At 43.0% G+C, this 12585-nt stretch overlaps 1 pseudogene; it reads right to left on the bottom strand.

The window, feature by feature from the left end:
- Window positions 1-8498: 8498 nt before the first annotated feature.
- LOC133919309 (receptor kinase-like protein Xa21) lies at window positions 8499-12329 on the bottom strand (annotated as a pseudogene).
- Between the last annotated feature and the right edge of the window lie 256 nt (window positions 12330-12585).

Below are 12585 nucleotides of genomic sequence, written 5' to 3'. Positions count from 1 at the left end.
AGTTGTTGCTAGGCCTTCTCCATCCATTGGTGCTGCAAAGACAACGGTTTCTACTGCTTCTTCACCTGCAATTCAGCAAGAACAGCGACGTCCTGCTGCAAGTACAGCAACCCCTTCTGTTGCATCAGCTGCTGCTTCTTCTTCCCATACCCGAGGCATTGTTTGCCACAAGTGCCAAGGTCGAGGACATGTTGCTGCTCAATGTCCTAGTCGAAGGACCATGATTATGAATGAGCAAGGTAAATGGGAATCTGAAAGCGAACCTGAGGAAGAAGCTCCAATATATGATGAAGAAATTATGCAAGATGAAGGTGATGAAATTCAACCTGATGATGGAGACAATAATTGCTTCATTTCTCGCCGAGTGCTTAGTGTTACTGCTGTCCAAGAAGAGAATAATCAGCGGCACAATCTTTTTCACACCCGGGGCATGATCAAGGACAAGTTGTGTCGAATCATTGTTGACAATGGCAGCTGCAATAATATTGCAAGTCAAGAATTAGTTGAAAGATTGGGACTGAAACAGCGGCGCCACCCTTCTCCATACAAGATGCAATGGTTAAATGATTTGTGGTGCGCTGCGTGTAACAAACATTGTGACCGTTCCCTTCTCCATTGGGCGGTACAATGATCATGTGGAGTGTGATGTGGTTCCAATGGAAGCATGCCAATTGCTGTTAGGAAGACCTTGGTTGTATGACCGAGATGCTCAGATTTGCGGTCGCGCCAACAAGATTGTTCTCATGTACAAAGGAGAGCGCATCACTTTGCTTCCTTTGTCACCGGAGGAGATTGTGAGAGATGATCTGAAAAGAAAACAGCGAGCGAGCGAGAACCACTTGCGAGTGACCCACAAACATAGTGAAGGAGTGTTTCCAAAGCCAAATAAAACTCCACAGCTGCAAAGAACCGAGCCAAAGGGAAAAGAGGGTTTAGTGATGATGGCTAGGAAGGGGGATTTAAAAGAATTGAGTGAACCCAATGCTGTGTTCTATGTACTCCTGTACAAGGACAATTTTCTTGTCACTAACGACTTACCCTCTACTTTGCCTAGTGCTGTTTTTGATGTGTTACAGGAATATGAAGATGTGTTTCCTGAGGAAGTACCACCAGGGCTGCCACCAAAGAGAGGGATTGAACATCAAATCGATCTTGTTCCTGGTGCTCCACTTCCTAACCGTGCACCATATCGCACCAACCCGGAGGAAACAAAAGAAATTCAGCGCCAAGTGCAGGAGCTCATCAACAAAGGTTATGTAAAGGAAAGTCTATCACCTTGTGCTGTTCCTGTCCTTTTAGTTCCAAAAAAAGATGGCTCTTGGAGAATGTGTGTTGATTGCCGAGCCATTAATAACATCACCATAAGGTATAGACATCCCATACCTCGACTTGATGATATGCTTGATGAGCATAGCGGTGCTATCATTTTCACCAAAATTGATTTGAGAAGTGGCTACCACCAAATCCGAATGAGAGAAGGAGATGAATGGAAAACAGCCTTCAAAACCAAGTTTGGGCTGTATGAATGGTTGGTAATGCCATTTGGTTTGACCAATGCACCTAGCACCTTCATGAGATTGATGAATCATGTGCTTAGAACTTTCATTGGCAAGTTTGTTGTTGTTTACTTTGATGATATCTTGATTTACAGCAAGTCTCTTGATGAACATGTTGAACATATAAAATGTGTGCTTGCTGTTTTGAGGAAGGAATGCTTGTATGCTAACCTTGCCAAGTGCACCTTTTGCACCGACAAGGTTGTGTTTCTTGGTTTTGTTGTTTCAACTCATGGCGTGGAGGTGGATGAGGAGAAGATCAAAGCTGTTCGTGAGTGGAAGCCTCCACAAAATGTGAGCCAAGTGCGAAGCTTCCTTGGACTTGCTGGCTTCTATCGTCGGTTTGTGAAAGATTTCAGTTCTATTGCTGCCCCAATCAACGAGTTGACAAAGAAGGACATTTCATTCCAATGGGGGGAAGCACAAGAGAAGGCATTTGAAGAGCTGAAAAAGAAGTTGACATCAGCCCCACTCCTTGCACTTCCAGATTTTGGTAAGACCTTTGAGATTGAATGTGATGCAAGTGGTGTAGGGATTGGAGGCGTGCTCATGCAAGAAGGAAGACCCATTGCATACTTCAGCGAAAAGCTAAGTGGTCCAACTCTGAATTATTCAGTTTATGATAAAGAACTTTATGCTCTTGTGAGGAGTTTGGAAACTTGGCAACACTATCTATTGCCCAAAGAATTTGTGATACATTCAGACTATGGATCTTTGAAACATTTAAAGGGCCAATTAAAACTGAACAAAAGACATGCTAAATGGAGTGAATTCATTGAGTCTTTTCCTTATATTGTCAAATACAAGAAAGGAAAGGAAAATGTTGTTGCAGATGCTTTATCTAGACGTCATGCTTTGCTGTCCCAACTTGATGTTAAAATTCTTGGTTTGGAGAACATAAAAGATTTGTATGCTACTGATTCATTCTTTGCTGAACCATTTGCAAAATATTGTGATGTCAAGGGATGGGAAAAGTTCCATTTATATGATGGATTTTTGTTTCGAGCTAACAAACTTTGCATTCCAGATTGCTCTGTTCGCCTAATGCTTTTGCAGGAAGCTCATGCCGGAGGACTTATGGGCCACTTTGGTGTCAAGAAAACGGAGCAAGTGCTGGCTGATCATTTCTTTTGGCCAAAGATGCGGCGAGATGTGGAGAGACATGTTCTTCGCTGCATAACATGCCACAAAGCTAAGTCACGCTTGAACCCTCATGGTTTATACACCCCTTTGCCTATTCCTAGTGTTCCATGGGAAGATATTTCTATGGACTTTGTTCTTGGTTTACCTCGAACAAAGAGGGGGAGGGATTCAATCTTTGTTGTGGTTGATCGTTTCAGCAAAATGGCACACTTTATTCCCTGTCATAAGAGCGACGATGCTTCACACATTGCTGAATTGTTTTTCAGGGAAATTGTACGTCTACATGGAGTGCCACGTACCATTGTGTCTGATCGTGACACCAAGTTTTTGAGCTACTTCTGGAAGACCTTGTGGGGAAAACTTGGAACAAGGCTGCTGTTCTCTACAACGTGTCATCCTCAAACTGATGGGCAAACCGAAGTTGTGAACCGCACGCTATCAACTTTGTTGCGAGCTGTCCTAAAGAAGAATCTGAAATTGTGGGAAGAAAGCTTGCCTCATGTGGAATTTGCATACAACAGGGCGGTACACTCAACCACAAAATTTTGTCCATTCGAGATTGTCTATGGTTTCAAACCTACTGCTCCCATCGATCTTTTGCCTTTGCCTATGCAGGAACGTATGAACTTTGATGCAAGCAAGCGAGCTGAATTTGTAAAGAAACTTCATGATCGAGCAAGAGAAAACATAGAGAAGATGACCAAGCTGTATGAGCAGCGTGCAAACAAAGGGCGCAAGAAGATGTTGTTTGAACCAGGAGACTTGGTTTGGGTGCACCTACGCAAGGACCGCTTTCCTGAACAACGCAAGAGCAAGTTGCAGCCCCGAGCCGATGGTCCATTCAAAGTGCTTCGCAAGATCAATGACAATGCATATGAAATTGATCTTCCAAGTACTTATGGTGTGAGTACAAGTTTCAATGTCGCCGATCTGTCTCCTTTCTTTGGATTGGAAGAGTCGAGGACGACTCCTTTTCAAGAGGGGAAGGATTATGAGGACATCCCAGCCATCCGTAACCCGAGTGCATCGGTTACGCCGGCTGTGTCACTTACACCATCGGTTACGCCACAAGTTACACCAAGTCCAACTAAGGTTACACTTCAAGAGACAAGTGCAACACCGGTTACACCAAGCAAAGCCATGGATACACGCGCTCAAGCCTATGAAGGACCCGTTACACGCAGCCGTGCAAAGTTACTCCAACAAGAGGTGCATACTTTCCTCTCTCGGTTACACCTTGATATTGATGAGAATTATATACTGCCTAAATCGTGTACTCTTATGTTACTTAGGTTTACACAAGAGACGACAATGTCAAGTTACATCGAGGACGCTGAGGGTTACGCCAAGAACACCAAGGCGGCTGCTCCCGAGGAGAATGGGTTACGCGCCAAGACCCAGTGTTACACAGCAACTGCTCCAACTTCCAAGGCAAAACTGTACCATCTCGGGAAGAGACGGGGGTCATAATATACATGGTTGGAAAGTGCTTCAAGTCTAGTTTCCAACGCAACTGACGGCACGTCATTTGGACTTCCGAGCTAGGAGTAATGGCCATTTTCGTGAAGACTGCGCAGAAGACCCCGAGACGCGCGGGAATTAAAGACCATCTCGGGAGTGCTTCACCTGTTGGCCTTCCACCTTCCCAACGTGGAGACTTCAGTTCATACTTATCTTAGAGACTTGTTACTAGTATAAATACCCCTATGTACTGCTGCAAAAGACAATTAACTTTGATCATTTTGAATGAACACATAACCTGTATGGTTTTGCAGCCGAGCTGCTGAGTGCCTTGCACACCCTTGTTCTTCCTTGTTCTTCCTGGACTTGTGAAGAGATCCCTCTGGGGTCCTCTACTTCGTGCTCTACGGTTTCCAGTACGGCTGCACCGTTTTGTGTGGATTAGTCCCGGTTTGTGGTTCTGCGGTCGTTCGGAGATCGAGTCGAAGTCTTCGCGGTTTCGGTGCCTCTCTCCCCGTCGCTTGGTCGCATCCAACCTTGGCAGGTATAAAGCTAGTTATCCTCCGCTGTTCGCAGCAAGTTATCTTGTGATTTTCAACCTACTGTCGTGAAGATCGGGCCACCCCGAGGAGGTTTCCATCGGTATCTTGCTGTTGGTGATCTCCGACCCTTATCACTCATTCATATAGACAACATAATCATCCGAGATGGCAGGTCTCTTGTCATCCTGTGATCTCTTGATCAGTTCATTAAGCATAGCAGGACCAGAACTGGGTTCTATAGGGGACTGTTGAGGCTCATTGTTAGGTATATCGTTAGAAATTTCAGAGACCTCAATAGGGGTGTACTGATGTTATTTTCTACTGAAGATGGAACCACGTAGGGCACACGGATGTAGGGCTCTTCGATCAGCGGTGTAGGAATAATAACCCACTTCTCGAGATCAACTTCTCTGGGCTCCAGACCTCCATTCTCAAGAAACACATTGTGTATTATTTCTACGAACTTAGTGATCCTATTTGGACAGTAAAAGCGATACCCCTTTGATCTTTCAGGATACCCGATAAAGTGACAACTAACTGTTTTATGATCTAATTTCTTAATACGTAGATTATATACTTTAGCTTCAGTAGGATAACCCCACACGCATAAGTACTTCAAAGAGGGCTTTCTCCTAGTCCATAATTCGTAAGGTATTTTTGGAATTGATTTACTTGGAACCCGATTAAGAATATGCATGGACATCTTAAGTGCCTCCATCTACAGTCCAACTAGTAAACTAAAATAGCTGAGCATACATCGCACCATGTTCATATGTGTGTTGTTGTGTCACTCAGCTACCACTAGGTGTAGAATATTAGGCTATTGTGTCATTTTCCTGAAGAAATCTGATAAAGAGACAACGGATTTTTTTTTGTAAGGGGCATGTCTCCCATCATACTCTCTCCCCGTTCTCACTACTTTAATCTTTATATTGTGCTAATTTTCTATCTCACCCTTAAATATCTTAAATTTATCAAGAGACTCAGATCGATCCTTAATGGGGTAGATGTAGCCGTAACGGGAGAAATCATTTGTGAAGGTAATGAAAAAATCAAAACCATCCACTGATGTCATAGGAAAAGGACCACATATATCCATATGAATTAATTCTAATAGTCTTGTGCTCCGAGTGGACCCCTTCTTTATTTGCTTAACATTTTTTCCTTTAATGCAATCTATGCAGTGATCAGATTCAGACAAGTCTAAAGGTTGGTGAATCTCTTCCTTAATGACACACGCCATTCTCACCCTCGAAATGTGACCTAAGAGACAATGCCAAAGTTTCAAAGAAGTCTTATCATTTGTACTTCTCTTCCTCTTGTTACTTACATCACAAATATTTAAAGATATAGAGGATTCATTCAGAGGAAGCATATAAAGTTTCTCTTATCGGATGGTAAGACTAATAATATCTGAATTAAATTTAATTACACACTTATTGTCTCCAAAATTACAATGAAAACCATCATCATCAAATATGGAAAATTAAATGAGATTTCTCCTCATGGAAGGAACATAAACTATATTATTTAGCCTAAGCGTAAAGCCACTATTTAGAACTAAGGGAAGGGACCCGACAACTTCAACTTGAGCTTACTTCCTTTTGGCCACTCTAAGATTTCGCTCCCATTTCTTAGTGTTCTCGTGGTAAAGAATTCCTGTAAGGAGTTGGTAACGTGCACAGTGAAATCAATCCACCATGAATTAAGTAAAAAAATCAACATAAAGATATTCATCAATGAATATTATTAAATCATTACCATTTCTTGAGAGCCACTTTAGGAAATCAATACAATCTCTCCGGTAGTGTCATTTCTTGTGGCAGAAGTGGCATCCATCATCCTTAGGCTCTTGAGTGGCAGGAGCAGAAGGAGTAGGTGCCTTAGGCACCCTCTGCACTGTCCTATCGGGTTTAGAGGAGAAATGCAACTTATTCTTAGACTTAAAATCCCCTTTGAATATCCTTTTGCTTGGGTTGCTAACATGATGCACAAAATCCTTCTTTTTAGCCATCAGCCTCTCCTCCTCTTGGGCACACATCGTGATCAAGTTGCTCATGATCCACTTCTTCTTCTGAGTGTTGTAGTTGATTTTAAAAGAAGTGAATTCAGAAGGGAGAGAGGTTATAATGAAATGGACAAGAAAACCCTTAGAGATCTCCATGTCCATGCCCTTGAGCTTGCTAGCCATGTTAGTCATCATCATAATGTGCTCTCTTATGCTACTAAACACATCATACTTAGTGCTTAAAAGTCTCTGAATGAGCGTATTGGTATAAACCTTAGAGGTGCATTTGAATTGCTCATCCACGAACACCAAGTACGTCTTAGTTTTATCAGAGTCAGGGATTGCTCCCTTTATCCCAACTGAGATAGAGTTCTTCATAACCATCAGAGATAAACAGTTCAACTGCTCCCACTTCTCAACAATAGCATAGTAAGTTTTCTTAAGTTTATCAAAATTCTCCACACCAATGGTGGGAGCAGTGGGAGCCTTGGGGCATGGTTGGCTGTAATGTGGATAGAAATCAATGTGCAGATGATGGAAGTTCAGAAGTTACATCTATTTCCCTTGCTATTGATGCCACCAGCACGGCCATTGGATCATCAAGGCATGAAGCTTGTTCACATGGGAGTGGAAAAAAACTACAAATTACTATCATCGGTCGAGTATGTTCATACATCTGCGGCAATTGCATGGGCTGATGGCTTTGGAGGGATTCAAAAGTTCAGTACACTCATGAGGAGTAGGGTGATACCTTGGCATCGGCTTGAGGACAAGCCGAATTTCAAGAGGGGAGGAATGTCACGGATCAGGCTGATGGTTTCGGCAATGGGCTGGATTACAGTGGTCAGGTGGCCCACTCGGCAGAGGAGGATATATGAGCCGATCGCCCAAGACAGAGAGACATCGATCAAATAGAACAAAAGTCTTCTTCCTCTTCCGGTCTTCTCCCTCTCTGTGCTACTCCTCTCCGATTCCATCTATGCTTCTCCCAATCCTCATTTCCTTCTAGTCTCCCAGTGTACAGACTCTCTCCCTCTCTCAGTCTAAGTCTTCATCTCAGTTGTAACCGTGAGTTGTAATCTGACTTGGTTTGATAGTGATTTGGTTGAACTCGGGTGATTGAGGTGTTCCATTGATTGATCGGTGTGTGGATCATCCGGGTACTTGACATTGGTGAACTAGAATTACAGTGTCGGAGACACATGGTGACTACCTACGCAGTGGCAGGGGCTAGGCCACGACAATGTGTGTTGCCTGGCGCTCGGTGACATGCTCCTCCATCACCCTTGATCTCCCATTCGACGGCGACCTCTTGGACGACACCACGAACTGGACCAGGCAACCAACTTGGAGCGCATGAGCCAAGAGTTTCGATGGGTCAGATGCGATGGTGGTGGTGCGGCTCGCTGCAAAGGGACTGACGACAGGCTTTGTAGAGAGAGAGGGGTTTGAGGGTAAAGGAAGGTACGGTCATGTTAGCTTCCATGTGGCTAAACTGTGTGACATGGCGCTGAGGTGGTAAAAAACCGGATTGAATTTGTCAAAATCACGTGGTGGTTAGCGAAATCAACCGGTTAATTGATCTGGTACGGTAGTTCCAGGTAGTAAATTGAGTCAAGTTTCTGTATGAGGGTTAGATGGAAAAGTAAATTGTTTGGGTAGCAAAATGGACTTCTTCCATTTAAATTAGTATGTACATACATTTTTCTAAAATTAAAAAAAAATCAAAGCTTAAATAGCAAAGTCAACACTCACACCTACGTGTACTTGTATCATAATCTTAATCAGTATTGAAGCTTGGTCCAAGAGAAAGCATAATAGAACATCACCTCAAATATCGGGTGGCCAAAAGTATAAAACTACCTATAAACTTATAGAGCGTTCTCCTTTAGAGTGCCAGGCTCCACTATAATCCCACAATTTCTAGAATTATATCTCGTGTACATGTTGGTTCCACAATACATTTGTTCTGTATAGTCTGAAAAATTGTTTACCAGCTGTTTTTGTATTGTAAATCTGTTGCAAGGCAAGGTTTTTATTCTTGTATACTAGAAGAAAACCAAAAGGTGCACCGTACACTATATTACATGCATGTTCCAAACACGTTGTATAGTTCACCCTACTGAGGGATTACCCTTATCCGTCTTCCATCCAAAGTGTGACGTCTTGATTGCATGCATTTTGCTGGCTACTTGCTTCATGTTGGATCGTTCAGATGGTAATGAACGCGTGCAAGAAAGTGCTACTTGCAGCAGATCTACCAAGCATTTGTAGATCTCATTTTCTGGCACATTCTTTTCTTGAGTTAAGTTGTTGCATTCTTCCACGAGATGAGCATCAATGACGTGAAATACTCGATCGGGAAAGCTGTTCTCCACAAAGCTGATTATATCCAATCCGTCCACGAACTAGGATCTGTTGGCCTTTTGCTTGTCAAGATCTCCAACAACAGTATCCCAAAACTATAAACATGCCCAGACGTGGACGCATGGCCGCCTCCCCCGTACTCTAAACAGGAAAAATCAAAATATAATTATGTTATAACCATTTGTTGTCTAGAGAAACTGTGGGCATAGAAAAACCAAAAAAAGCAAAAGTAACCATAGATACCTGGAGGAATGTATCCAATTGTCCCTTTCACACCAATGGAACTAACTGAACCTGCCCATGTTGACTGAGGATCAACATAGAAACGTGCAATTCCAAAATCTCCCAAAAGAGCATTCATATCATCATCTAGAAGGATATTGCTGGGTTTCAAGTCGCGATGGACAGTGGGCCGCCCACAATCATGGTGCAAATAATCCAATGCATCAGCTACGTTAACAGCTATGCTTATTCTTTGAGTCAATCCTAGACGTTTTGGAGTTTCCTCGTCCCCTTTGTGATGTAGCCATGTGTCCAGGCTCCCATTAGGCATGAGCTCATAAATTAAAGCTTTGAAAACATTGCCTGCATTATCCACAGTTGAGCAAGCAGTTATGATGGGAAGAAGATTCCGATGCTGAATGCTTCTCAGTGCTTCACACTCTGCCAAGAAGCTTCTCTCTGCTCCTCGCATCTCAAGGTCGAAAACCTTCACAGCCACTTCCATTTTACTTTCCTTCAATTTCCCTCTGTACACCGAGCCGTAGCTTCCTCTTCCAATCAGGTTGGATTCTGAGAAGTCCCGTGTTGCTTGAGCTAGGTCATTATAAGTAACTTTCTCAAAATGCTCACCAAAAGATTGTTGTGGTAGATATCCTCTTCTTGACGTCTTCTTCTCGACGAGTAACAAGTAGATCAATAATACGAGAGACATGAACCCAAATATTGGGATCAATATTTTGACCAAATAATTTGCTTTTCCTACTCTTCTAGGAACAACATGGCATGGGGGCATATGCAAATCCATGGCTCCTCCACACAGTCCCCGGTTGCCATCGAGTGAAACAATTGTAGCATTATCAAATATACCACTGTTTGGTATTTCTCCTTGGAAATTATTGTAAGATAGATCTAGTTTAGTGAGAAAGTTCAGATCGGTTAGAAAAGTTGGCATGGGGCCTGACAAACTGTTATGGGAAAGATTGAGCATGCTCAAGCTCTTTAGACTGCTGAAGGTAATTGGAATGTTTCCTGTAAGAAAATTTTGGTCCAATCGAATGGTGTATATCTGTTGAAACTGGCCCAAAGTTTCAGGAATTTCTCCACTAAATTTGTTTGCTGAAAGGTCTAGTTCAGTGAGTTGTCTAAAGTTACCAAACTCAGCAGGTATGCTTCCTTGGAAACTGTTATAGCTAAGGTTCAACATCAATATTGGTTTAAGGTCCCAAGCTAGGTGGCACAAAACCAGTGAATTTATTTTCCGCAAGAGAGAGAAGTATCAACTGTGTAAGATCGCTAATGGAAGGTGGAATTGTCCCAATGAAGTTGTTCGATCGGAGATTTAAATGTTGCAGATTCGTCAGCTTTCCGATCCAGTCTTCAATTGTACCGGTAAGATTGTTGAAATCTAGTGCGAGGCGAATTAAACCATTCAATTTTTTTATACTTGGGGGGACTATTCCTGATAGGTTGTTTCCGCCCATTTGTAGATATGTAAGAGTGGTGGACAAATTAGCAATCGAATTTGGTATGGCTCCCTGTAGCTGATTATTCGACAACGAAAGTAAATATAGAGAACTACAATTTGCCAGGGCATGGAAGAATTCCCAGCCTTCATTATCCCTTGCTTCAAGCTTGTTTTGCCCAAGGTTTAGATAATTCAGCTGTAAAAGCTTCCCAAAAGAGCTTGGGATTTGGCCAGTGAAATAATTACTTGATAGATCTATTTGTTCTAGACCTGACGGATTGCCTAGGGAAGCTGGAATGTGACCGTCAAAATGGTTGCTTCCCAAGTACAATAACGTGAGATTAGGAAGGGCATCGCCAATGTTAGATGGCAATGTGTTGCCTAGCATATTGCTCGCCAAGGATAATTCCTGAAGAGAAGATATATTAGATAGAGTTTGTGGGATTCCACCTGATAGGTTATTTTGGTCTAGGTACAACTGCACTATGTTTGACATTTGCCAAATCTCGTGGGGAATTCTTCCATTGAGTTGATTTTCTGAAAGAGCAAGTACTAGTAAAGTAGTGATGTTTCCGAGGGTTGCCGGGATGCCCCCGGTGAGATTGTTACGGATAAGGTTGATACCTGCTAGCTTGGTAAGAAAACCTATTGTAGGAGGAATTACACCCGTGAGGTTGTTATAAGATAGATCTAGGTAGGCTAAGTTGGAACAGTTTGTTAGTGCGTCAGGAATAACGCCGTTTAAAAGGTTGTTTTCCAGATAAAGAGTTTCCAGGTGTTGGAGTCTGTTAAGAATAGGTATGGAACCTAGAAACCTATTATAGGATAGATCAAGCGTGTCAAGGGAGGTCAGGTTTCCAAGAGAGGATGAGATTTGGCCAGCCAAGTTTTGTCTGGTGAGGTTGAGCTCCGTGACGCGCCATGGTCGCGTTGAGCTGCAGTTCACACCATTCCACCGACAGAAGTGGGTATCGGGGTTCCAATTGCTCAAGGCTCCTTTTGGATCGCTGGTGATGCCCCGTTTGAATTCTAGTAGTGAGTGAAAATCTTCGCTGTTCTCATGAACTGCAGAGCAATTGACGTTGCCAATTCCATAACAAAGCAGTAGCAACGGCAGTACTATAAGCACGGCGAGTTTCGCCGGCTGTTTGGAGTAACACATGAGTCACTTAATCATCACCTGCAAAAATAAAGCATAAACTTGACGGCGTATTACTAGAGGAACTAAGTTGCGTTCATGCTATGATCAGAGCTATGAGCAAGCTTACAATCCTCTCGAATTCTTCTACAGCATGCAAGTGTGTGCTATCTTCTAAGATTATTAGTCAATTTTCTTTTTTCTTTTTCAGAAACGGAAGGTGGACACCCCCATTCTATTGAGAACCCTGACAGAGTTACAGAAATTAACAAGCTAAAGCGGATAATTAAGTAGGAGCACTAGAGAGAGAGAGAAGGGTACCTTTGCTCTGCCGGCAGGCATTTTGATCTACTTTGTTTTGATTGGTAGTGCGTGTTTGAACTGTGAGCTTTAAGTTGGATGCTCAGCTGGTTGAGACCCCAAGGGGTTTAAAAACACTTTTACAGCGCTGTTGCATCCACACACTTGCATTGTCAGTTCACGCCTTATCTTAGCTTGACCGCCGCTGCAGCGAAGACCCCGAGTCCGTCAAACTCACCAGTTACCACCACCATTCAGTTTCCATATCCACCCAGCGGCCAGCGCCGCCGTCGCTTTTTGAGCTGGTCAAGGTTGTTGCGGCGTGTCTAGCCTCGAACCCCAGACTACTTTTCAGCAGGACAAGAGATATTCTAGGCTGATGT

This window comes from Phragmites australis, chromosome 5, assembly GCF_958298935.1.
Source record: "Phragmites australis chromosome 5, lpPhrAust1.1, whole genome shotgun sequence".
In the NCBI taxonomy this organism is placed as follows: domain Eukaryota; kingdom Viridiplantae; phylum Streptophyta; class Magnoliopsida; order Poales; family Poaceae; genus Phragmites; species Phragmites australis.
The sequence above is the reverse complement of the archived record's forward strand: the minus strand, read 5'-3'. Positions and strand labels throughout refer to the sequence as shown.